This window comes from Hyla sarda, chromosome 8, assembly GCF_029499605.1.
Source record: "Hyla sarda isolate aHylSar1 chromosome 8, aHylSar1.hap1, whole genome shotgun sequence".
Classification (NCBI taxonomy): Eukaryota; Metazoa; Chordata; class Amphibia; order Anura; family Hylidae; genus Hyla; species Hyla sarda.
Window position 1 is genome coordinate 117,246,430 of NC_079196.1, and position 27,399 is coordinate 117,273,828.

Consider the following 27,399-nt stretch of genomic DNA (forward strand, 5'->3'; position numbering starts at 1 on the left):
TAATCCTCCCATGAGGATCAGCCTCAACGGCTTTGTAGATTGCACTCATGTCAGCAACTCCATATACATTTTTTTTTCTTCATGCTTCTTTCTTCATCCTTTTTTCTTTCTGTCATTCAGACTTTCATTCATTCGATCTCTCTCACTCACTTGCTTTAACTCATTTGTTCTCACTCACTCACTCACTCACTCACTCAATCACTCACTCACTCATTCACTCTCACTCACTCTCACTCTCTCACTCACTCGCTCACTAAGTCAGTCTCTCTCTCTCTCTCTCTTTTTCTTTTTATATATATTTTTTTCCGTCTTCTTCTTCTTCTTCTTCTTCTTCTTCTTCAGACCCTGTCATAGCACTAATGCCTTTCCAATACCACCAGCAGATGGAGACACTCCATTGCAACATTGGTTGTGAGCAGCAGTTTCTAAAAACAAATGCCTCATGGCAGATTTCCCATCCATCAATGGATGGTAAATTTTGTTTTTATCATTCACTGACCACAGAAACCAATGCATGGTCAAGCAACAGCAATGACACACCCTTGTGTATAGGCACGAGACCCTCATGTCATTTAACAGGATTCAGCACCACCCACAAGACAGCTACCTGTCATGTCATGTCAAACCTGCACAGGTGTGCTAGATTATTATTATTTAGTTTTATTTTATTTTTTTACACCAATCAGTGTGCAAACATGGTCATTAAAACGCTAAATGAATAGACGTTCATAAACCAGTCAGTGCAACTCATCATTTTGGTCTCCAATTCTCAAACTCAAATTCTCACCCACGGAGGATTAAATGAGAATCTTTCTTGTTTAACACTGGAATGGGGTGGTGCACTGTTCACTACCCGAAGATACTGCCACATCGGGTCAATGCATAGGGCGACAGAAGCAAGCTTCCAAATCAGCTCCCTTTCTCAAAAATCCATTTAATTTATGGTCCCCAGATAGGGAACGTATGTATCAGTATGTGCTCACAAGTCACCCAAGTGCAAGTATTCACACAAAAAAAAACGTGCCTCAGGATGCGATCTGTCGCAAGATCCTTTCTTTTTTTACACTTGATCTAAGCCAAAAGGCCTAGAGGGGATAACCGGGAAAGGGGTGGACCCAACCATGTCCCCTTCATGAGCACTCACATTACTCATAGGAATGGAAGGAAGGCTGGCAGCCAACCAGCCTCCCATACACTTTCTGGGTGGGTGGCAGTCAGCCACCCATACATACATACAGCACAGGCTAAACCCACATCATCACTTAAAAAAAGGACAGGCGACCATTGCACTCTGATGGAGCATTTAGCAATGCAATCCATAGCCTGGCTTTTGCCTGAACCCCCATCACTCCTCCTCTTGCATATAAGACAATATTTCAGATCTGCATATGAAAACAACACGCCTACCTTTGTTGCACATAGCTGCCTGCCTGTCTCTAGTTACCCCACTGGCTGTAGCTGCGTCCCTTCCGACATGGAATAACACCAACTGTAACGATAAACTGAAAATTAACAGTATAAACCTGCATCATTTTGGACTCTGGTATTTGCTGAATCCGGGTGACCTGACAATCGATGGTGGTGCCGCTGGTGATTCTGGCCTTCTTGGAATCTGTTGGGCCTATGTGTTAGCTCACACATCACTTGGGTATCCATGGTAACTACCACAACATGGTCATCTGCAGTTTACATCTAGCCCGTGGCATTGAATGGCATTTTAAAAGTGCTAAGGGTCCTGGTGCAATAATCCTCCCATGAGGATCAGCCTCAACGGCTTTGTAGATTGCACTCATGTCAGCAACTCCATATACATTTTTTTTTCTTCATGCTTCTTTCTTCATCCTTTTTTCTTTCTGTCATTCAGACTTTCATTCATTCGATCTCTCTCACTCAATTGCTTTAACTCATTTGTTCTCACTCACTCACTCACTCACTCACTCAATCACTCACTCACTCATTCACTCTCACTCACTCTCACTCTCTCACTCACTCGCTCACTAAGTCAGTCTCTCTCTCTCTCTCTCTTTTTCTTTTTATATATATTTTTTTCCGTCTTCTTCTTCTTCTTCTTCTTCTTCTTCTTCTTCAGACCCTGTCATAGCACTAATGCCTTTCCAATACCACCAGCAGATGGAGACACTCCATTGCAACATTGGTTGTGAGCAGCAGTTTCTAAAAACAAATGCCTCATGGCGGATTTCCCATCCATCAATGGATGGTAAATTTTGTTTTTATCATTCACTGACCACAGAAACCAATGCATGGTCAAGCAACAGCAATGACACACCCTTGTGTATAGGCATGAGACCCTCATGTCATTTAACAGGATTCAGCACCACCCACAAGACAGCTACCTGTCATGTCATGTCAAACCTGCACAGGTGTGCTAGATTATTATTATTTAGTTTTATTTTATTTTTTTACACCAATCAGTGTGCAAACATGGTCATTAAAACGCTAAATGAATAGACGTTCATAAACCAGTCAGTGCAACTCATCATTTTGGTCTCCAATTCTCAAACTCAAATTCTCACCCACGGAGGATTAAATGAGAATCTTTCTTGTTTAACACTGGAATGGGGTGGTGCACTGTTCACTACCCGAAGATACTGCCACATCGGGTCAATGCATAGGGCGACAGAAGCAAGCTTCCAAATCAGCTCCCTTTCTCAAAAATCCATTTAATTTATGGTCCCCAGATAGGGAACGTATGTATCAGTATGTGCTCACAAGTCACCCAAGTGCAAGTATTCACACAAAAAAAAACGTGCCTCAGGATGCGATCTGTCGCAAGATCCTTTCTTTTTTTACACTTGATCTAAGCCAAAAGGCCTAGAGGGGATAACCGGGAAAGGGGTGGACCCAACCATGTCCCCTTCATGAGCACTCACATTACTCATAGGAATGGAAGGAAGGCTGGCAGCCAACCAGCCTCCCATACACTTTCTGGGTGGGTGGCAGTCAGCCACCCATACATACATACAGCACAGGCTAAACCCACATCATCACTTAAAAAAAGGACAGGCGACCATTGCACTCTGATGGAGCATTTAGCAATGCAATCCATAGCCTGGCTTTTGCCTGAACCCCCATCACTCCTCCTCTTGCATATAAGACAATATTTCAGATCTGCATATGAAAACAACACGCCTACCTTTGTTGCACATAGCTGCCTGCCTGTCTCTAGTTACCCCACTGGCTGTAGCTGCGTCCCTTCCGACATGGAATAACACCAACTGTAACGATAAACTGAAAATTAACAGTATAAACCTGCATCATTTTGGACTCTGGTATTTGCTGAATCCGGGTGACCTGACAATCGATGGTGGTGCCGCTGGTGATTCTGGCCTTCTTGGAATCTGTTGGGCCTATGTGTTAGCTCACACATCACTTGGGTATCCATGGTAACTACCACAACATGGTCATCTGCAGTTTACATCTAGCCCGTGGCATTGAATGGCATTTTAAAAGTGCTAAGGGTCCTGGTGCAATAATCCTCCCATGAGGATCAGCCTCAACGGCTTTGTAGATTGCACTCATGTCAGCAACTCCATATACATTTTTTTTTCTTCATGCTTCTTTCTTCATCCTTTTTTCTTTCTGTCATTCAGACTTTCATTCATTCGATCTCTCTCACTCACTTGCTTTAACTCATTTGTTCTCACTCACTCACTCACTCACTCAATCACTCACTCACTCATTCACTCTCACTCACTCTCACTCTCTCACTCACTCGCTCACTAAGTCAGTCTCTCTCTCTCTCTCTCTTTTTCTTTTTATATATATTTTTTTCCGTCTTCTTCTTCTTCTTCTTCTTCTTCTTCTTCAGACCCTGTCATAGCACTAATGCCTTTCCAATACCACCAGCAGATGGAGACACTCCATTGCAACATTGGTTGTGAGCAGCAGTTTCTAAAAACAAATGCCTCATGGCGGATTTCCCATCCATCAATGGATGGTAAATTTTGTTTTTATCATTCACTGACCACAGAAACCAATGCATGGTCAAGCAACAGCAATGACACACCCTTGTGTATAGGCATGAGACCCTCATGTCATTTAACAGGATTCAGCACCACCCACAAGACAGCTACCTGTCATGTCATGTCAAACCTGCACAGGTGTGCTAGATTATTATTATTTAGTTTTATTTTATTTTTTTACACCAATCAGTGTGCAAACATGGTCATTAAAACGCTAAATGAATAGACGTTCATAAACCAGTCAGTGCAACTCATCATTTTGGTCTCCAATTCTCAAACTCAAATTCTCACCCACGGAGGATTAAATGAGAATCTTTCTTGTTTAACACTGGAATGGGGTGGTGCACTGTTCACTACCCGAAGATACTGCCACATCGGGTCAATGCATAGGGCGACAGAAGCAAGCTTCCAAATCAGCTCCCTTTCTCAAAAATCCATTTAATATATGGTCCCCAGATAGGGAACGTATGTATCAGTATGTGCTCACAAGTCACCCAAGTGCAAGTATTCACACAAAAAAAACGTGCCTCAGGATGCGATCTGTCGCAAGATCCTTTCTTTTTTTACACTTGATCTAAGCCAAAAGGCCTAGAGGGGATAACCGGGAAAGGGGTGGACCCAACCATGTCCCCTTCATGAGCACTCACATTACTCATAGGAATGGAAGGAAGGCTGGCAGCCAACCAGCCTCCCATACACTTTCTGGGTGGGTGGCAGTCAGCCACCCATACATACATACAGCACAGGCTAAACCCACATCATCACTTAAAAAAAGGACAGGCGACCATTGCACTCTGATGGAGCATTTAGCAATGCAATCCATAGCCTGGCTTTTGTCTGAACCCCCATCACTCCTCCTCTTGCATATAAGACAATATTTCAGATCTGCATATGAAAACAACACGCCTACCTTTGTTGCACATAGCTGCCTGCCTGTCTCTAGTTACCCCACTGGCTGTAGCTGCGTCCCTTCCGACATGGAATAACACCAACTGTAACGATAAACTGAAAATTAACAGTATAAACCTGCATCATTTTGGACTCTGGTATTTGCTGAATCCGGGTGACCTGACAATCGATGGTGGTGCCGCTGGTGATTCTGGCCTTCTTGGAATCTGTTGGGCCTATGTGTTAGCTCACACATCACTTGGGTATCCATGGTAACTACCACAACATGGTCATCTGCAGTTTACATCTAGCCCGTGGCATTGAATGGCATTTTAAAAGTGCTAAGGGTCCTGGTGCAATAATCCTCCCATGAGGATCAGCCTCAACGGCTTTGTAGATTGCACTCATGTCAGCAACTCCATATACATTTTTTTTTCTTCATGCTTCTTTCTTCATCCTTTTTTCTTTCTGTCATTCAGACTTTCATTCATTCGATCTCTCTCACTCACTTGCTTTAACTCATTTGTTCTCACTCACTCACTCACTCACTCACTCAATCACTCACTCACTCATTCACTCTCACTCACTCTCACTCTCTCACTCACTCGCTCACTAAGTCAGTCTCTCTCTCTCTCTCTCTTTTTCTTTTTATATATATTTTTTTCCGTCTTCTTCTTCTTCTTCTTCTTCTTCTTCTTCTTCAGACCCTGTCATAGCACTAATGCCTTTCCAATACCACCAGCAGATGGAGACACTCCATTGCAACATTGGTTGTGAGCAGCAGTTTCTAAAAACAAATGCCTCATGGCGGATTTCCCATCCATCAATGGATGGTAAATTTTGTTTTTATCATTCACTGACCACAGAAACCAATGCATGGTCAAGCAACAGCAATGACACACCCTTGTGTATAGGCACGAGACCCTCATGTCATTTAACAGGATTCAGCACCACCCACAAGACAGCTACCTGTCATGTCATGTCAAACCTGCACAGGTGTGCTAGATTATTATTATTTAGTTTTATTTTATTTTTTTACACCAATCAGTGTGCAAACATGGTCATTAAAACGCTAAATGAATAGACGTTCATAAACCAGTCAGTGCAACTCATCATTTTGGTCTCCAATTCTCAAACTCAAATTCTCACCCACGGAGGATTAAATGAGAATCTTTCTTGTTTAACACTGGAATGGGGTGGTGCACTGTTCACTACCCGAAGATACTGCCACATCGGGTCAATGCATAGGGCGACAGAAGCAAGCTTCCAAATCAGCTCCCTTTCTCAAAAATCCATTTAATTTATGGTCCCCAGATAGGGAACGTATGTATCAGTATGTGCTCACAAGTCACCCAAGTGCAAGTATTCACACAAAAAAAAACGTGCCTCAGGATGCGATCTGTCGCAAGATCCTTTCTTTTTTTACACTTGATCTAAGCCAAAAGGCCTAGAGGGGATAACCGGGAAAGGGGTGGACCCAACCATGTCCCCTTCATGAGCACTCACATTACTCATAGGAATGGAAGGAAGGCTGGCAGCCAACCAGCCTCCCATACACTTTCTGGGTGGGTGGCAGTCAGCCACCCATACATACATACAGCACAGGCTAAACCCACATCATCACTTAAAAAAAGGACAGGCGACCATTGCACTCTGATGGAGCATTTAGCAATGCAATCCATAGCCTGGCTTTTGCCTGAACCCCCATCACTCCTCCTCTTGCATATAAGACAATATTTCAGATCTGCATATGAAAACAACACGCCTACCTTTGTTGCACATAGCTGCCTGCCTGTCTCTAGTTACCCCACTGGCTGTAGCTGCGTCCCTTCCGACATGGAATAACACCAACTGTAACGATAAACTGAAAATTAACAGTATAAACCTGCATCATTTTGGACTCTGGTATTTGCTGAATCCGGGTGACCTGACAATCGATGGTGGTGCCGCTGGTGATTCTGGCCTTCTTGGAATCTGTTGGGCCTATGTGTTAGCTCACACATCACTTGGGTATCCATGGTAACTACCACAACATGGTCATCTGCAGTTTACATCTAGCCCGTGGCATTGAATGGCATTTTAAAAGTGCTAAGGGTCCTGGTGCAATAATCCTCCCATGAGGATCAGCCTCAACGGCTTTGTAGATTGCACTCATGTCAGCAACTCCATATACATTTTTTTTTCTTCATGCTTCTTTCTTCATCCTTTTTTCTTTCTGTCATTCAGACTTTCATTCATTCGATCTCTCTCACTCACTTGCTTTAACTCATTTGTTCTCACTCACTCACTCACTCACTCACTCAATCACTCACTCACTCATTCACTCTCACTCACTCTCACTCTCTCACTCACTCGCTCACTAAGTCAGTCTCTCTCTCTCTCTCTCTTTTTCTTTTTATATATATTTTTTTCCGTCTTCTTCTTCTTCTTCTTCTTCTTCTTCTTCTTCAGACCCTGTCATAGCACTAATGCCTTTCCAATACCACCAGCAGATGGAGACACTCCATTGCAACATTGGTTGTGAGCAGCAGTTTCTAAAAACAAATGCCTCATGGCGGATTTCCCATCCATCAATGGATGGTAAATTTTGTTTTTATCATTCACTGACCACAGAAACCAATGCATGGTCAAGCAACAGCAATGACACACCCTTGTGTATAGGCATGAGACCCTCATGTCATTTAACAGGATTCAGCACCACCCACAAGACAGCTACCTGTCATGTCATGTCAAACCTGCACAGGTGTGCTAGATTATTATTATTTAGTTTTATTTTATTTTTTTACACCAATCAGTGTGCAAACATGGTCATTAAAACGCTAAATGAATAGACGTTCATAAACCAGTCAGTGCAACTCATCATTTTGGTCTCCAATTCTCAAACTCAAATTCTCACCCACGGAGGATTAAATGAGAATCTTTCTTGTTTAACACTGGAATGGGGTGGTGCACTGTTCACTACCCGAAGATACTGCCACATCGGGTCAATGCATAGGGCGACAGAAGCAAGCTTCCAAATCAGCTCCCTTTCTCAAAAATCCATTTAATTTATGGTCCCCAGATAGGGAACGTATGTATCAGTATGTGCTCACAAGTCACCCAAGTGCAAGTATTCACACAAAAAAAAACGTGCCTCAGGATGCGATCTGTCGCAAGATCCTTTCTTTTTTTACACTTGATCTAAGCCAAAAGGCCTAGAGGGGATAACCGGGAAAGGGGTGGACCCAACCATGTCCCCTTCATGAGCACTCACATTACTCATAGGAATGGAAGGAAGGCTGGCAGCCAACCAGCCTCCCATAGACTTTCTGGGTGGGTGGCAGTCAGCCACCCATACATACATACAGCACAGGCTAAACCCACATCATCACTTAAAAAAAGGACAGGCGACCATTGCACTCTGATGGAGCATTTAGCAATGCAATCCATAGCCTGGCTTTTGCCTGAACCCCCATCACTCCTCCTCTTGCATATAAGACAATATTTCAGATCTGCATATGAAAACAACACGCCTACCTTTGTTGCACATAGCTGCCTGCCTGTCTCTAGTTACCCCACTGGCTGTAGCTGCGTCCCTTCCGACATGGAATAACACCAACTGTAACGATAAACTGAAAATTAACAGTATAAACCTGCATCATTTTGGACTCTGGTATTTGCTGAATCCGGGTGACCTGACAATCGATGGTGGTGCCGCTGGTGATTCTGGCCTTCTTGGAATCTGTTGGGCCTATGTGTTAGCTCACACATCACTTGGGTATCCATGGTAACTACCACAACATGGTCATCTGCAGTTTACATCTAGCCCGTGGCATTGAATGGCATTTTAAAAGTGCTAAGGGTCCTGGTGCAATAATCCTCCCATGAGGATCAGCCTCAACGGCTTTGTAGATTGCACTCATGTCAGCAACTCCATATACATTTTTTTTTCTTCATGCTTCTTTCTTCATCCTTTTTTCTTTCTGTCATTCAGACTTTCATTCATTCGATCTCTCTCACTCACTTGCTTTAACTCATTTGTTCTCACTCACTCACTCACTCACTCACTCAATCACTCACTCACTCATTCACTCTCACTTACTCTCACTCTCTCACTCACTCGCTCACTAAGTCAGTCTCTCTCTCTCTCTCTCTTTTTCTTTTTATATATATTTTTTTCCGTCTTCTTCTTCTTCTTCTTCTTCTTCTTCTTCTTCAGACCCTGTCATAGCACTAATGCCTTTCCAATACCACCAGCAGATGGAGACACTCCATTGCAACATTGGTTGTGAGCAGCAGTTTCTAAAAACAAATGCCTCATGGCGGATTTCCCATCCATCAATGGATGGTAAATTTTGTTTTTATCATTCACTGACCACAGAAACCAATGCATGGTCAAGCAACAGCAATGACACACCCTTGTGTATAGGCATGAGACCCTCATGTCATTTAACAGGATTCAGCACCACCCACAAGACAGCTACCTGTCATGTCATGTCAAACCTGCACAGGTGTGCTAGATTATTATTATTTAGTTTTATTTTATTTTTTTACACCAATCAGTGTGCAAACATGGTCATTAAAACGCTAAATGAATAGACGTTCATAAACCAGTCAGTGCAACTCATCATTTTGGTCTCCAATTCTCAAACTCAAATTCTCACCCACGGAGGATTAAATGAGAATCTTTCTTGTTTAACACTGGAATGGGGTGGTGCACTGTTCACTACCCGAAGATACTGCCACATCGGGTCAATGCATAGGGCGACAGAAGCAAGCTTCCAAATCAGCTCCCTTTCTCAAAAATCCATTTAATTTATGGTCCCCAGATAGGGAACGTATGTATCAGTATGTGCTCACAAGTCACCCAAGTGCAAGTATTCACACAAAAAAAAAACGTGCCTCAGGATGCGATCTGTCGCAAGATCCTTTCTTTTTTTACACTTGATCTAAGCCAAAAGGCCTAGAGGGGATAACCGGGAAAGGGGTGGACCCAACCATGTCCCCTTCATGAGCACTCACATTACTCATAGGAATGGAAGGAAGGCTGGCAGCCAACCAGCCTCCCATACACTTTCTGGGTGGGTGGCAGTCAGCCACCCATACATATATACAGCACAGGCTAAACCCACATCATCACTTAAAAAAAGGACAGGCGACCATTGCACTCTGATGGAGCATTTAGCAATGCAATCCATAGCCTGGCTTTTGCCTGAACCCCCATCACTCCTCCTCTTGCATATAAGACAATATTTCAGATCTGCATATGAAAACAACACGCCTACCTTTGTTGCACATAGCTGCCTGCCTGTCTCTAGTTACCCCACTGGCTGTAGCTGCGTCCCTTCCGACATGGAATAACACCAACTGTAACGATAAACTGAAAATTAACAGTATAAACCTGCATCATTTTGGACTCTGGTATTTGCTGAATCCGGGTGACCTGACAATCGATGGTGGTGCCGCTGGTGATTCTGGCCTTCTTGGAATCTGTTGGGCCTATGTGTTAGCTCACACATCACTTGGGTATCCATGGTAACTACCACAACATGGTCATCTGCAGTTTACATCTAGCCCGTGGCATTGAATGGCATTTTAAAAGTGCTAAGGGTCCTGGTGCAATAATCCTCCCATGAGGATCAGCCTCAACGGCTTTGTAGATTGCACTCATGTCAGCAACTCCATATACATTTTTTTTCTTCATGCTTCTTTCTTCATCCTTTTTTCTTTCTGTCATTCAGACTTTCATTCATTCGATCTCTCTCACTCACTTGCTTTAACTCATTTGTTCTCACTCACTCACTCACTCACTCAATCACTCACTCACTCATTCACTCTCACTCACTCTCACTCTCTCACTCACTCGCTCACTAAGTCAGTCTCTCTCTCTCTCTCTCTTTTTCTTTTTATATATATTTTTTTCCGTCTTCTTCTTCTTCTTCTTCTTCTTCTTCTTCTTCAGACCCTGTCATAGCACTAATGCCTTTCCAATACCACCAGCAGATGGAGACACTCCATTGCAACATTGGTTGTGAGCAGCAGTTTCTAAAAACAAATGCCTCATGGCGGATTTCCCATCCATCAATGGATGGTAAATTTTGTTTTTATCATTCACTGACCACAGAAACCAATGCATGGTCAAGCAACAGCAATGACACACCCTTGTGTATAGGCATGAGACCCTCATGTCATTTAACAGGATTCAGCACCACCCACAAGACAGCTACCTGTCATGTCATGTCAAACCTGCACAGGTGTGCTAGATTATTATTATTTAGTTTTATTTTATTTTTTTACACCAATCAGTGTGCAAACATGGTCATTAAAACGCTAAATGAATAGACGTTCATAAACCAGTCAGTGCAACTCATCATTTTGGTCTCCAATTCTCAAACTCAAATTCTCACCCACGGAGGATTAAATGAGAATCTTTCTTGTTTAACACTGGAATGGGGTGGTGCACTGTTCACTACCCGAAGATACTGCCACATCGGGTCGATGCATAGGGCGACAGAAGCAAGCTTCCAAATCAGCTCCCTTTCTCAAAAATCCATTTAATTTATGGTCCCCAGATAGGGAACGTATGTATCAGTATGTGCTCACAAGTCACCCAAGTGCAAGTATTCACACAAAAAAAAACGTGCCTCAGGATGCGATCTGTCGCAAGATCCTTTCTTTTTTTACACTTGATCTAAGCCAAAAGGCCTAGAGGGGATAACCGGGAAAGGGGTGGACCCAACCATGTCCCCTTCATGAGCACTCACATTACTCATAGGAATGGAAGGAAGGCTGGCAGCCAACCAGCCTCCCATACACTTTCTGGGTGGGTGGCAGTCAGCCACCCATACATACATACAGCACAGGCTAAACCCACATCATCACTTAAAAAAAGGACAGGCGACCATTGCACTCTGATGGAGCATTTAGCAATGCAATCCATAGCCTGGCTTTTGCCTGAACCCCCATCACTCCTCCTCTTGCATATAAGACAATATTTCAGATCTGCATATGAAAACAACACGCCTACCTTTGTTGCACATAGCTGCCTGCCTGTCTCTAGTTACCCCACTGGCTGTAGCTGCGTCCCTTCCGACATGGAATAACACCAACTGTAACGATAAACTGAAAATTAACAGTATAAACCTGCATCATTTTGGACTCTGGTATTTGCTGAATCCGGGTGACCTGACAATCGATGGTGGTGCCGCTGGTGATTCTGGCCTTCTTGGAATCTGTTGGGCCTATGTGTTAGCTCACACATCACTTGGGTATCCATGGTAACTACCACAACATGGTCATCTGCAGTTTACATCTAGCCCGTGGCATTGAATGGCATTTTAAAAGTGCTAAGGGTCCTGGTGCAATAATCCTCCCATGAGGATCAGCCTCAACGGCTTTGTAGATTGCACTCATGTCAGCAACTCCATATACATTTTTTTTTCTTCATGCTTCTTTCTTCATCCTTTTTTCTTTCTGTCATTCAGACTTTCATTCATTCGATCTCTCTCACTCACTTGCTTTAACTCATTTGTTCTCACTCACTCACTCACTCAATCACTCACTCACTCATTCACTCTCACTCACTCTCACTCTCTCACTCACTCGCTCACTAAGTCAGTCTCTCTCTCTCTCTCTCTTTTTCTTTTTATATATATTTTTTTCCGTCTTCTTCTTCTTCTTCTTCTTCTTCAGACCCTGTCATAGCACTAATGCCTTTCCAATACCACCAGCAGATGGAGACACTCCATTGCAACATTGGTTGTGAGCAGCAGTTTCTAAAAACAAATGCCTCATGGCGGATTTCCCATCCATCAATGGATGGTAAATTTTGTTTTTATCATTCACTGACCACAGAAACCAATGCATGGTCAAGCAACAGCAATGACACACCCTTGTGTATAGGCATGAGACCCTCATGTCATTTAACAGGATTCAGCACCACCCACAAGACAGCTACCTGTCATGTCATGTCAAACCTGCACAGGTGTGCTAGATTATTATTATTTAGTTTTATTTTATTTTTTTACACCAATCAGTGTGCAAACATGGTCATTAAAACGCTAAATGAATAGACGTTCATAAACCAGTCAGTGCAACTCATCATTTTGGTCTCCAATTCTCAAACTCAAATTCTCACCCACGGAGGATTAAATGAGAATCTTTCTTGTTTAACACTGGAATGGGGTGGTGCACTGTTCACTACCCGAAGATACTGCCACATCGGGTCAATGCATAGGGCGACAGAAGCAAGCTTCCAAATCAGCTCCCTTTCTCAAAAATCCATTTAATTTATGGTCCCCAGATAGGGAACGTATGTATCAGTATGTGCTCACAAGTCACCCAAGTGCAAGTATTCACACAAAAAAAAACGTGCCTCAGGATGCGATCTGTCGCAAGATCCTTTCTTTTTTTACACTTGATCTAAGCCAAAAGGCCTAGAGGGGATAACCGGGAAAGGGGTGGACCCAACCATGTCCCCTTCATGAGCACTCACATTACTCATAGGAATGGAAGGAAGGCTGGCAGCCAACCAGCCTCCCATACACTTTCTGGGTGGGTGGCAGTCAGCCACCCATACATACATACAGCACAGGCTAAACCCACATCATCACTTAAAAAAAGGACAGGCGACCATTGCACTCTGATGGAGCATTTAGCAATGCAATCCATAGCCTGGCTTTTGCCTGAACCCCCATCACTCCTCCTCTTGCATATAAGACAATATTTCAGATCTGCATATGAAAACAACACGCCTACCTTTGTTGCACATAGCTGCCTGCCTGTCTCTAGTTACCCCACTGGCTGTAGCTGCGTCCCTTCCGACATGGAATAACACCAACTGTAACGATAAACTGAAAATTAACAGTATAAACCTGCATCATTTTGGACTCTGGTATTTGCTGAATCCGGGTGACCTGACAATCGATGGTGGTGCCGCTGGTGATTCTGGCCTTCTTGGAATCTGTTGGGCCTATGTGTTAGCTCACACATCACTTGGGTATCCATGGTAACTACCACAACATGGTCATCTGCAGTTTACATCTAGCCCGTGGCATTGAATGGCATTTTAAAAGTGCTAAGGGTCCTGGTGCAATAATCCTCCCATGAGGATCAGCCTCAACGGCTTTGTAGATTGCACTCATGTCAGCAACTCCATATACATTTTTTTTTCTTCATGCTTCTTTCTTCATCCTTTTTTCTTTCTGTCATTCAGACTTTCATTCATTCGATCTCTCTCACTCACTTGCTTTAACTCATTTGTTCTCACTCACTCACTCACTCACTCAATCACTCACTCACTCATTCACTCTCACTCACTCTCACTCTCTCACTCACTCGCTCACTAAGTCAGTCTCTCTCTCTCTCTCTCTTTTTCTTTTTATATATATTTTTTTCCGTCTTCTTCTTCTTCTTCTTCTTCTTCTTCTTCTTCTTCAGACCCTGTCATAGCACTAATGCCTTTCCAATACCACCAGCAGATGGAGACACTCCATTGCAACATTGGTTGTGAGCAGCAGTTTCTAAAAACAAATGCCTCATGGCGGATTTCCCATCCATCAATGGATGGTAAATTTTGTTTTTATCATTCACTGACCACAGAAACCAATGCATGGTCAAGCAACAGCAATGACACACCCTTGTGTATAGGCATGAGACCCTCATGTCATTTAACAGGATTCAGCACCACCCACAAGACAGCTACCTGTCATGTCATGTCAAACCTGCACAGGTGTGCTAGATTATTATTATTTAGTTTTATTTTATTTTTTTACACCAATCAGTGTGCAAACATGGTCATTAAAACGCTAAATGAATAGACGTTCATAAACCAGTCAGTGCAACTCATCATTTTGGTCTCCAATTCTCAAACTCAAATTCTCACCCACGGAGGATTAAATGAGAATCTTTCTTGTTTAACACTGGAATGGGGTGGTGCACTGTTCACTACCCGAAGATACTGCCACATCGGGTCAATGCATAGGGCGACAGAAGCAAGCTTCCAAATCAGCTCCCTTTCTCAAAAATCCATTTAATTTATGGTCCCCAGATAGGGAACGTATGTATCAGTATGTGCTCACAAGTCACCCAAGTGCAAGTATTCACACAAAAAAAAACGTGCCTCAGGATGCGATCTGTCGCAAGATCCTTTCTTTTTTTACACTTGATCTAAGCCAAAAGGCCTAGAGGGGATAACCGGGAAAGGGGTGGACCCAACCATGTCCCCTTCATGAGCACTCACATTACTCATAGGAATGGAAGGAAGGCTGGCAGCCAACCAGCCTCCCATACACTTTCTGGGTGGGTGGCAGTCAGCCACCCATACATACATACAGCACAGGCTAAACCCACATCATCACTTAAAAAAAGGACAGGCGACCATTGCACTCTGATGGAGCATTTAGCAATGCAATCCATAGCCTGGCTTTTGCCTGAACCCCCATCACTCCTCCTCTTGCATATAAGACAATATTTCAGATCTGCATATGAAAACAACATGCCTACCTTTGTTGCACATAGCTGCCTGCCTGTCTCTAGTTACCCCACTGGCTGTAGCTGCGTCCCTTCCGACATGGAATAACACCAACTGTAACGATAAACTGAAAATTAACAGTATAAACCTGCATCATTTTGGACTCTGGTATTTGCTGAATCCGGGTGACCTGACAATCGATGGTGGTGCCGCTGGTGATTCTGGCCTTCTTGGAATCTGTTGGGCCTATGTGTTAGCTCACACATCACTTGGGTATCCATGGTAACTACCACAACATGGTCATCTGCAGTTTACATCTAGCCCGTGGCATTGAATGGCATTTTAAAAGTGCTAAGGGTCCTGGTGCAATAATCCTCCCATGAGGATCAGCCTCAACGGCTTTGTAGATTGCACTCATGTCAGCAACTCCATATACATTTTTTTTTCTTCATGCTTCTTTCTTCATCCTTTTTTCTTTCTGTCATTCAGACTTTCATTCATTCGATCTCTCTCACTCACTTGCTTTAACTCATTTGTTCTCACTCACTCACTCACTCAATCACTCACTCACTCATTCACTCTCACTCACTCTCACTCTCTCACTCACTCGCTCACTAAGTCAGTCTCTCTCTCTCTCTCTCTTTTTCTTTTTATATATATTTTTTTCCGTCTTCTTCTTCTTCTTCTTCTTCTTCTTCTTCTTCTTCTTCTTCTTCTTCTTCTTCAGACCCTGTCATAGCACTAATGCCTTTCCAATACCACCAGCAGATGGAGACACTCCATTGCAACATTGGTTGTGAGCAGCAGTTTCTAAAAACAAATGCCTCATGGCGGATTTCCCATCCATCAATGGATGGTAAATTTTGTTTTTATCATTCACTGACCACAGAAACCAATGCATGGTCAAGCAACAGCAATGACACACCCTTGTGTATAGGCATGAGACCCTCATGTCATTTAACAGGATTCAGCACCACCCACAAGACAGCTACCTGTCATGTCATGTCAAACCTGCACAGGTGTGCTAGATTATTATTATTTAGTTTTATTTTATTTTTTTACACCAATCAGTGTGCAAACATGGTCATTAAAACGCTAAATGAATAGACGTTCATAAACCAGTCAGTGCAACTCATCATTTTGGTCTCCAATTCTCAAACTCAAATTCTCACCCACGGAGGATTAAATGAGAATCTTTCTTGTTTAACACTGGAATGGGGTGGTGCACTGTTCACTACCCGAAGATACTGCCACATCGGGTCAATGCATAGGGCGACAGAAGCAAGCTTCCAAATCAGCTCCCTTTCTCAAAAATCCATTTAATTTATGGTCCCCAGATAGGGAACGTATGTATCAGTATGTGCTCACAAGTCACCCAAGTGCAAGTATTCACACAAAAAAAAACGTGCCTCAGGATGCGATCTGTCGCAAGATCCTTTCTTTTTTTACACTTGATCTAAGCCAAAAGGCCTAGAGGGGATAACCGGGAAAGGGGTGGACCCAACCATGTCCCCTTCATGAGCACTCACATTACTCATAGGAATGGAAGGAAGGCTGGCAGCCAACCAGCCTCCCATACACTTTCTGGGTGGGTGGCAGTCAGCCACCCATACATACATACAGCACAGGCTAAACCCACATCATCACTTAAAAAAAGGACAGGCGACCATTGCACTCTGATGGAGCATTTAGCAATGCAATCCATAGCCTGGCTTTTGCCTGAACCCCCATCACTCCTCCTCTTGCATATAAGACAATATTTCAGATCTGCATATGAAAACAACACGCCTACCTTTGTTGCACATAGCTGCCTGCCTGTCTCTAGTTACCCCACTGGCTGTAGCTGCGTCCCTTCCGACATGGAATAACACCAACTGTAACGATAAACTGAAAATTAACAGTATAAACCTGCATCATTTTGGACTCTGGTATTTGCTGAATCCGGGTGACCTGACAATCGATGGTGGTGCCGCTGGTGATTCTGGCCTTCTTGGAATCTGTTGGGCCTATGTGTTAGCTCACACATCACTTGGGTATCCATGGTAACTACCACAACATGGTCATCTGCAGTTTACATCTAGCCCGTGGCATTGAATGGCATTTTAAAAGTGCTAAGGGTCCTGGTGCAATAATCCTCCCATGAGGATCAGCCTCAACGGCTTTGTAGATTGCACTCATGTCAGCAACTCCATATACATTTTTTTTTCTTCATGCTTCTTTCTTCATCCTTTTTTCTTTCTGTCATTCAGACTTTCATTCATTCGATCTCTCTCACTCACTTGCTTTAACTCATTTGTTCTCACTCACTCACTCACTCACTCACTCAATCACTCACTCACTCATTCACTCTCACTCACTCTCACTCTCTCACTCACTCGCTCACTAAGTCAGTCTCTCTCTCTCTCTCTCTTTTTCTTTTTATATATATTTTTTTCCGTCTTCTTCTTCTTCTTCTTCTTCTTCAGACCCTGTCATAGCACTAATGCCTTTCCAATACCACCAGCAGATGGAGACACTCCATTGCAACATTGGTTGTGAGCAGCAGTTTCTAAAAACAAATGCCTCATGGCGGATTTCCCATCCATCAATGGATGGTAAATTTTGTTTTTATCATTCACTGACCACAGAAACCAATGCATGGTCAAGCAACAGCAATGACACACCCTTGTGTATAGGCATGAGACCCTCATGTCATTTAACAGGATTCAGCACCACCCACAAGACAGCTACCTGTCATGTCATGTCAAACCTGCACAGGTGTGCTAGATTATTATTATTTAGTTTTATTTTATTTTTTTACACCAATCAGTGTGCAAACATGGTCATTAAAACGCTAAATGAATAGACGTTCATAAACCAGTAAGTGCAACTCATCATTTTGGTCTCCAATTCTCAAACTCAAATTCTCACCCACGGAGGATTAAATGAGAATCTTTCTTGTTTAACACTGGAATGGGGTGGTGCACTGTTCACTACCCGAAGATACTGCCACATCGGGTCAATGCATAGGGCGACAGAAGCAAGCTTCCAAATCAGCTCCCTTTCTCAAAAATCCATTTAATTTATGGTCCCCAGATAGGGAACGTATGTATCAGTATGTGCTCACAAGTCACCCAAGTGCAAGTATTCACACAAAAAAAAAAAACGTGCCTCAGGATGCGATCTGTCGCAAGATCCTTTCTTTTTTTACACTTGATCTAAGCCAAAAGGCCTAGAGGGGATAACCGGGAAAGGGGTGGACCCAACCATGTCCCTTTCATGAGCACTCACATTACTCATAGGAATGGAAGGAAGGCTGGCAGCCAACCAGCCTCCCATACACTTTCTGGGTGGGTGGCAGTCAGCCACCCATACATACATACAGCACAGGCTAAACCCACATCATCACTTAAAAAAAGGACAGGCGACCATTGCACTCTGATGGAGCATTTAGCAATGCAATCCATAGCCTGGCTTTTGCCTGAACCCCCATCACTCCTCCTCTTGCATATAAGACAATATTTCAGATCTGCATATGAAAACAACACGCCTACCTTTGTTGCACATAGCTGCCTGCCTGTCTCTAGTTACCCCACTGGCTGTAGCTGCGTCCCTTCCGACATGGAATAACACCAACTGTAACGATAAACTGAAAATTAACAGTATAAACCTGCATCATTTTGGACTCTGGTATTTGCTGAATCCGGGTGACCTGACAATCGATGGTGGTGCCGCTGGTGATTCTGGCCTTCTTGGAATCTGTTGGGCCTATGTGTTAGCTCACACATCACTTGGGTATCCATGGTAACTACCACAACATGGTCATCTGCAGTTTACATCTAGCCCGTGGCATTGAATGGCATTTTAAAAGTGCTAAGGGTCCTGGTGCAATAATCCTCCCATGAGGATCAGCCTCAACGGCTTTGTAGATTGCACTCATGTCAGCAACTCCATATACATTTTTTTTTCTTCATGCTTCTTTCTTCATCCTTTTTTCTTTCTGTCATTCAGACTTTCATTCATTCGATCTCTCTCACTCACTTGCTTTAACTCATTTGTTCTCACTCACTCACTCACTCACTCAATCACTCACTCACTCATTCACTCTCACTCACTCTCACTCTCTCACTCACTCGCTCACTAAGTCAGTCTCTCTCTCTCTCTCTCTTTTTCTTTTTATATATATTTTTTTCCGTCTTCTTCTTCTTCTTCTTCTTCTTCTTCTTCAGACCCTGTCATAGCACTAATGCCTTTCCAATACCACCAGCAGATGGAGACACTCCATTGCAACATTGGTTGTGAGCAGCAGTTTCTAAAAACAAATGCCTCATGGCGGATTTCCCATCCATCAATGGATGGTAAATTTTGTTTTTATCATTCACTGACCACAGAAACCAATGCATGGTCAAGCAACAGCAATGACACACCCTTGTGTATAGGCATGAGACCCTCATGTCATTTAACAGGATTCAGCACCACCCACAAGACAGCTACCTGTCATGTCATGTCAAACCTGCACAGGTGTGCTAGATTATTATTATTTAGTTTTATTTTATTTTTTTACACCAATCAGTGTGCAAACATGGTCATTAAAACGCTAAATGAATAGACGTTCATAAACCAGTCAGTGCAACTCATCATTTTGGTCTCCAATTCTCAAACTCAAATTCTCACCCACGGAGGATTAAATGAGAATCTTTCTTGTTTAACACTGGAATGGGGTGGTGCACTGTTCACTACCCGAAGATACTGCCACATCGGGTCAATGCATAGGGCGACAGAAGCAAGCTTCCAAATCAGCTCCCTTTCTCAAAAATCCATTTAATTTATGGTCCCCAGATAGGGAACGTATGTATCAGTATGTGCTCACAAGTCACCCAAGTGCAAGTATTCACACAAAAAAAAACGTGCCTCAGGATGCGATCTGTCGCAAGATCCTTTCTTTTTTTACACTTGATCTAAGCCAAAAGGCCTAGAGGGGATAACCGGGAAAGGGGTGGACCCAACCATGTCCCCTTCATGAGCACTCACATTACTCATAGGAATGGAAGGAAGGCTGGCAGCCAACCAGCCTCCCATACACTTTCTGGGTGGGTGGCAGTCAGCCACCCATACATACATACAGCACAGGCTAAACCCACATCATCACTTAAAAAAAGGACAGGCGACCATTGCACTCTGATGGAGCATTTAGCAATGCAATCCATAGCCTGGCTTTTGCCTGAACCCCCATCACTCCTCCTCTTGCATATAAGACAATATTTCAGATCTGCATATGAAAACAACACGCCTACCTTTGTTGCACATAGCTGCCTGCCTGTCTCTAGTTACCCCACTGGCTGTAGCTGCGTCCCTTCCGACATGGAATAACACCAACTGTAACGATAAACTGAAAATTAACAGTATAAACCTGCATCATTTTGGACTCTGGTATTTGCTGAATCCGGGTGACCTGACAATCGATGGTGGTGCCGCTGGTGATTCTGGCCTTCTTGGAATCTGTTGGGCCTATGTGTTAGCTCACACATCACTTGGGTATCCATGGTAACTACCACAACATGGTCATCTGCAGTTTACATCTAGCCCGTGGCATTGAATGGCATTTTAAAAGTGCTAAGGGTCCTGGTGCAATAATCCTCCCATGAGGATCAGCCTCAACGGCTTTGTAGATTGCACTCATGTCAGCAACTCCATATACATTTTTTTTTCTTCATGCTTCTTTCTTCATCCTTTTTTCTTTCTGTCATTCAGACTTTCATTCATTCGATCTCTCTCACTCACTTGCTTTAACTCATTTGTTCTCACTCACTCACTCACTCACTCAATCACTCACTCACTCATTCACTCTCACTCACTCTCACTCTCTCACTCACTCGCTCACTAAGTCAGTCTCTCTCTCTCTCTCTCTTTTTCTTTTTATATATATTTTTTTCCGTCTTCTTCTTCTTCTTCTTCTTCTTCTTCTTCTTCAGACCCTGTCATAGCACTAATGCCTTTCCAATACCACCAGCAGATGGAGACACTCCATTGCAACATTGGTTGTGAGCAGCAGTTTCTAAAAACAAATGCCTCATGGCGGATTTCCCATCCATCAATGGATGGTAAATTTTGTTTTTATCATTCACTGACCACAGAAACCAATGCATGGTCAAGCAACAGCAATGACACACCCTTGTGTATAGGCATGAGACCCTCATGTCATTTAACAGGATTCAGCACCACCCACAAGACAGCTACCTGTCATGTCATGTCAAACCTGCACAGGTGTGCTAGATTATTATTATTTAGTTTTATTTTATTTTTTTACACCAATCAGTGTGCAAACATGGTCATTAAAACGCTAAATGAATAGACGTTCATAAACCAGTCAGTGCAACTCATCATTTTGGTCTCCAATTCTCAAACTCAAATTCTCACCCACGGAGGATTAAATGAGAATCTTTCTTGTTTAACACTGGAATGGGGTGGTGCACTGTTCACTACCCGAAGATACTGCCACATCGGGTCAATGCATAGGGCGACAGAAGCAAGCTTCCAAATCAGCTCCCTTTCTCAAAAATCCATTTAATTTATGGTCCCCAGATAGGGAACGTATGTATCAGTATGTGCTCACAAGTCACCCAAGTGCAAGTATTCACACAAAAAAAAACGTGCCTCAGGATGCGATCTGTCGCAAGATCCTTTCTTTTTTTACACTTGATCTAAGCCAAAAGGCCTAGAGGGGATAACCGGGAAAGGGGTGGACCCAACCATGTCCCCTTCATGAGCACTCACATTACTCATAGGAATGGAAGGAAGGCTGGCAGCCAACCAGCCTCCCATACACTTTCTGGGTGGGTGGCAGTCAGCCACCCATACATACATACAGCACAGGCTAAACCCACATCATCACTTAAAAAAAGGACAGGCGACCATTGCACTCTGATGGAGCATTTAGCAATGCAATCCATAGCCTGGCTTTTGCCTGAACCCCCATCACTCCTCCTCTTGCATATAAGACAATATTTCAGATCTGCATATGAAAACAACATGCCTACCTTTGTTGCACATAGCTGCCTGCCTGTCTCTAGTTACCCCACTGGCTGTAGCTGCGTCCCTTCCGACATGGAATAACACCAACTGTAACGATAAACTGAAAATTAACAGTATAAACCTGCATCATTTTGGACTCTGGTATTTGCTGAATCCGGGTGACCTGACAATCGATGGTGGTGCCGCTGGTGATTCTGGCCTTCTTGGAATCTGTTGGGCCTATGTGTTAGCTCACACATCACTTGGGTATCCATGGTAACTACCACAACATGGTCATCTGCAGTTTACATCTAGCCCGTGGCATTGAATGGCATTTTAAAAGTGCTAAGGGTCCTGGTGCAATAATCCTCCCATGAGGATCAGCCTCAACGGCTTTGTAGATTGCACTCATGTCAGCAACTCCATATACATTTTTTTTTCTTCATGCTTCTTTCTTCATCCTTTTTTCTTTCTGTCATTCAGACTTTCATTCATTCGATCTCTCTCACTCACTTGCTTTAACTCATTTGTTCTCACTCACTCACTCACTCAATCACTCACTCACTCATTCACTCTCACTCACTCTCACTCTCTCACTCACTCGCTCACTAAGTCAGTCTCTCTCTCTCTCTCTCTTTTTCTTTTTATATATATTTTTTTCCGTCTTCTTCTTCTTCTTCTTCTTCTTCTTCTTCTTCTTCTTCTTCTTCTTCTTCTTCTTCAGACCCTGTCATAGCACTAATGCCTTTCCAATACCACCAGCAGATGGAGACACTCCATTGCAACATTGGTTGTGAGCAGCAGTTTCTAAAAACAAATGCCTCATGGCGGATTTCCCATCCATCAATGGATGGTAAATTTTGTTTTTATCATTCACTGACCACAGAAACCAATGCATGGTCAAGCAACAGCAATGACACACCCTTGTGTATAGGCATGAGACCCTCATGTCATTTAACAGGATTCAGCACCACCCACAAGACAGCTACCTGTCATGTCATGTCAAACCTGCACAGGTGTGCTAGATTATTATTATTTAGTTTTATTTTATTTTTTTACACCAATCAGTGTGCAAACATGGTCATTAAAACGCTAAATGAATAGACGTTCATAAACCAGTCAGTGCAACTCATCATTTTGGTCTCCAATTCTCAAACTCAAATTCTCACCCACGGAGGATTAAATGAGAATCTTTCTTGTTTAACACTGGAATGGGGTGGTGCACTGTTCACTACCCGAAGATACTGCCACATCGGGTCAATGCATAGGGCGACAGAAGCAAGCTTCCAAATCAGCTCCCTTTCTCAAAAATCCATTTAATTTATGGTCCCCAGATAGGGAACGTATGTATCAGTATGTGCTCACAAGTCACCCAAGTGCAAGTATTCACACAAAAAAAAACGTGCCTCAGGATGCGATCTGTCGCAAGATCCTTTCTTTTTTTACACTTGATCTAAGCCAAAAGGCCTAGAGGGGATAACCGGGAAAGGGGTGGACCCAACCATGTCCCCTTCATGAGCACTCACATTACTCATAGGAATGGAAGGAAGGCTGGCAGCCAACCAGCCTCCCATACACTTTCTGGGTGGGTGGCAGTCAGCCACCCATACATACATACAGCACAGGCTAAACCCACATCATCACTTAAAAAAAGGACAGGCGACCATTGCACTCTGATGGAGCATTTAGCAATGCAATCCATAGCCTGGCTTTTGCCTGAACCCCCATCACTCCTCCTCTTGCATATAAGACAATATTTCAGATCTGCATATGAAAACAACACGCCTACCTTTGTTGCACATAGCTGCCTGCCTGTCTCTAGTTACCCCACTGGCTGTAGCTGCGTCCCTTCCGACATGGAATAACACCAACTGTAACGATAAACTGAAAATTAACAGTATAAACCTGCATCATTTTGGACTCTGGTATTTGCTGAATCCGGGTGACCTGACAATCGATGGTGGTGCCGCTGGTGATTCTGGCCTTCTTGGAATCTGTTGGGCCTATGTGTTAGCTCACACATCACTTGGGTATCCATGGTAACTACCACAACATGGTCATCTGCAGTTTACATCTAGCCCGTGGCATTGAATGGCATTTTAAAAGTGCTAAGGGTCCTGGTGCAATAATCCTCCCATGAGGATCAGCCTCAACGGCTTTGTAGATTGCACTCATGTCAGCAACTCCATATACAATTTTTTTTCTTCATGCTTCTTTCTTCATCCTTTTTTCTTTCTGTCATTCAGACTTTCATTCATTCGATCTCTCTCACTCACTTGCTTTAACTCATTTGTTCTCACTCACTCACTCACTCACTCACTCAATCACTCACTCACTCATTCACTCTCACTCACTCTCACTCTCTCACTCACTCGCTCACTAAGTCAGTCTCTCTCTCTCTCTCTCTTTTTCTTTTTATATATATTTTTTTCCGTCTTCTTCTTCTTCTTCTTCTTCTTCAGACCCTGTCATAGCACTAATGCCTTTCCAATACCACCAGCAGATGGAGACACTCCATTGCAACATTGGTTGTGAGCAGCAGTTTCTAAAAACAAATGCCTCATGGCGGATTTCCCATCCATCAATGGATGGTAAATTTTGTTTTTATCATTCACTGACCACAGAAACCAATGCATGGTCAAGCAACAGCAATGACACACCCTTGTGTATAGGCATGAGACCCTCATGTCATTTAACAGGATTCAGCACCACCCACAAGACAGCTACCTGTCATGTCATGTCAAACCTGCACAGGTGTGCTAGATTATTATTATTTAGTTTTATTTTATTTTTTTACACCAATCAGTGTGCAAACATGGTCATTAAAACGCTAAATGAATAGACGTTCATAAACCAGTAAGTGCAACTCATCATTTTGGTCTCCAATTCTCAAACTCAAATTCTCACCCACGGAGGATTAAATGAGAATCTTTCTTGTTTAACACTGGAATGGGGTGGTGCACTGTTCACTACCCGAAGATACTGCCACATCGGGTCAATGCATAGGGCGACAGAAGCAAGCTTCCAAATCAGCTCCCTTTCTCAAAAATCCATTTAATTTATGGTCCCCAGATAGGGAACGTATGTATCAGTATGTGCTCACAAGTCACCCAAGTGCAAGTATTCACACAAAAAAAAAAAACGTGCCTCAGGATGCGATCTGTCGCAAGATCCTTTCTTTTTTTACACTTGATCTAAGCCAAAAGGCCTAGAGGGGATAACCGGGAAAGGGGTGGACCCAACCATGTCCCTTTCATGAGCACTCACATTACTCATAGGAATGGAAGGAAGGCTGGCAGCCAACCAGCCTCCCATACACTTTCTGGGTGGGTGGCAGTCAGCCACCCATACATACATACAGCACAGGCTAAACCCACATCATCACTTAAAAAAAGGACAGGCGACCATTGCACTCTGATGGAGCATTTAGCAATGCAATCCATAGCCTGGCTTTTGCCTGAACCCCCATCACTCCTCCTCTTGCATATAAGACAATATTTCAGATCTGCATATGAAAACAACACGCCTACCTTTGTTGCACATAGCTGCCTGCCTGTCTCTAGTTACCCCACTGGCTGTAGCTGCGTCCCTTCCGACATGGAATAACACCAACTGTAACGATAAACTGAAAATTAACAGTATAAACCTGCATCATTTTGGACTCTGGTATTTGCTGAATCCGGGTGACCTGACAATCGATGGTGGTGCCGCTGGTGATTCTGGCCTTCTTGGAATCTGTTGGGCCTATGTGTTAGCTCACACATCACTTGGGTATCCATGGTAACTACCACAACATGGTCATCTGCAGTTTACATCTAGCCCGTGGCATTGAATGGCATTTTAAAAGTGCTAAGGGTCCTGGTGCAATAATCCTCCCATGAGGATCAGCCTCAACGGCTTTGTAGATTGCACTCATGTCAGCAACTCCATATACATTTTTTTTTCTTCATGCTTCTTTCTTCATCCTTTTTTCTTTCTGTCATTCAGACTTTCATTCATTCGATCTCTCTCACTCACTTGCTTTAACTCATTTGTTCTCACTCACTCACTCACTCACTCTCACTCACTCTCACTCTCTCACTCACTCGCTCACTAAGTCAGTCTCTCTCTCTCTCTCTCTTTTTCTTTTTATATATATTTTTTTCCGTCTTCTTCTTCTTCTTCTTCTTCTTCTTCTTCTTCAGACCCTGTCATAGCACTAATGCCTTTCCAATACCACCAGCAGATGGAGACACTCCATTGCAACATTGGTTGTGAGCAGCAGTTTCTAAAAACAAATGCCTCATGGCGGATTTCCCATCCATCAATGGATGGTAAATTTTGTTTTTATCATTCACTGACCACAGAAACCAATGCATGGTCAAGCAACAGCAATGACACACCCTTGTGTATAGGCATGAGACCCTCATGTCATTTAACAGGATTCAGCACCACCCACAAGACAGCTACCTGTCATGTCATGTCAAACCTGCACAGGTGTGCTAGATTATTATTATTTAGTTTTATTTTATTTTTTTACACCAATCAGTGTGCAAACATGGTCATTAAAACGCTAAATGAATAGACGTTCATAAACCAGTCAGTGCAACTCATCATTTTGGTCTCCAATTCTCAAACTCAAATTCTCACCCACGGAGGATTAAATGAGAATCTTTCTTGTTTAACACTGGAATGGGGTGGTGCACTGTTCACTACCCGAAGATACTGCCACATCGGGTCAATGCATAGGGCGACAGAAGCAAGCTTCCAAATCAGCTCCCTTTCTCAAAAATCCATTTAATTTATGGTCCCCAGATAGGGAACGTATGTATCAGTATGTGCTCACAAGTCACCCAAGTGCAAGTATTCACACAAAAAAAAACGTGCCTCAGGATGCGATCTGTCGCAAGATCCTTTCTTTTTTTACACTTGATCTAAGCCAAAAGGCCTAGAGGGGATAACCGGGAAAGGGGTGGACCCAACCATGTCCCCTTCATGAGCACTCACATTACTCATAGGAATGGAAGGAAGGCTGGCAGCCAACCAGCCTCCCATACACTTTCTGGGTGGGTGGCAGTCAGCCACCCATACATACATACAGCACAGGCT

The 27,399-nt window shown here is 43.3% G+C and overlaps 16 pseudogenes; all 16 read right to left on the reverse strand.

The window, feature by feature from the left end:
• Positions 1–832: 832 nt before the first annotated feature.
• On the reverse strand, positions 833–1,096 carry LOC130287157 (U2 spliceosomal RNA; annotated as a pseudogene).
• Positions 1,097–2,579: 1,483 nt separating this feature from the next.
• LOC130287158 (U2 spliceosomal RNA) lies at positions 2,580–2,843 on the reverse strand (annotated as a pseudogene).
• A 1,476-nt stretch (positions 2,844–4,319) lies between these two features.
• On the reverse strand, positions 4,320–4,582 carry LOC130286666 (U2 spliceosomal RNA; annotated as a pseudogene).
• A 1,483-nt stretch (positions 4,583–6,065) lies between these two features.
• On the reverse strand, positions 6,066–6,329 carry LOC130287159 (U2 spliceosomal RNA; annotated as a pseudogene).
• A 1,483-nt stretch (positions 6,330–7,812) lies between these two features.
• On the reverse strand, positions 7,813–8,076 carry LOC130287160 (U2 spliceosomal RNA; annotated as a pseudogene).
• A 1,483-nt stretch (positions 8,077–9,559) lies between these two features.
• Positions 9,560–9,824, reverse strand: LOC130288096 (U2 spliceosomal RNA; annotated as a pseudogene).
• A 1,478-nt stretch (positions 9,825–11,302) lies between these two features.
• LOC130289645 (U2 spliceosomal RNA) lies at positions 11,303–11,566 on the reverse strand (annotated as a pseudogene).
• A 1,466-nt stretch (positions 11,567–13,032) lies between these two features.
• On the reverse strand, positions 13,033–13,296 carry LOC130287162 (U2 spliceosomal RNA; annotated as a pseudogene).
• A 1,482-nt stretch (positions 13,297–14,778) lies between these two features.
• LOC130287163 (U2 spliceosomal RNA) lies at positions 14,779–15,042 on the reverse strand (annotated as a pseudogene).
• A 1,496-nt stretch (positions 15,043–16,538) lies between these two features.
• On the reverse strand, positions 16,539–16,802 carry LOC130287164 (U2 spliceosomal RNA; annotated as a pseudogene).
• Positions 16,803–18,276: 1,474 nt separating this feature from the next.
• On the reverse strand, positions 18,277–18,543 carry LOC130288451 (U2 spliceosomal RNA; annotated as a pseudogene).
• Positions 18,544–20,019: 1,476 nt separating this feature from the next.
• Positions 20,020–20,283, reverse strand: LOC130287166 (U2 spliceosomal RNA; annotated as a pseudogene).
• A 1,479-nt stretch (positions 20,284–21,762) lies between these two features.
• On the reverse strand, positions 21,763–22,026 carry LOC130287167 (U2 spliceosomal RNA; annotated as a pseudogene).
• A 1,499-nt stretch (positions 22,027–23,525) lies between these two features.
• Positions 23,526–23,789, reverse strand: LOC130287168 (U2 spliceosomal RNA; annotated as a pseudogene).
• Positions 23,790–25,263: 1,474 nt separating this feature from the next.
• LOC130288452 (U2 spliceosomal RNA) lies at positions 25,264–25,530 on the reverse strand (annotated as a pseudogene).
• A 1,455-nt stretch (positions 25,531–26,985) lies between these two features.
• Positions 26,986–27,249, reverse strand: LOC130287169 (U2 spliceosomal RNA; annotated as a pseudogene).
• Positions 27,250–27,399: the final 150 nt, after the last annotated feature.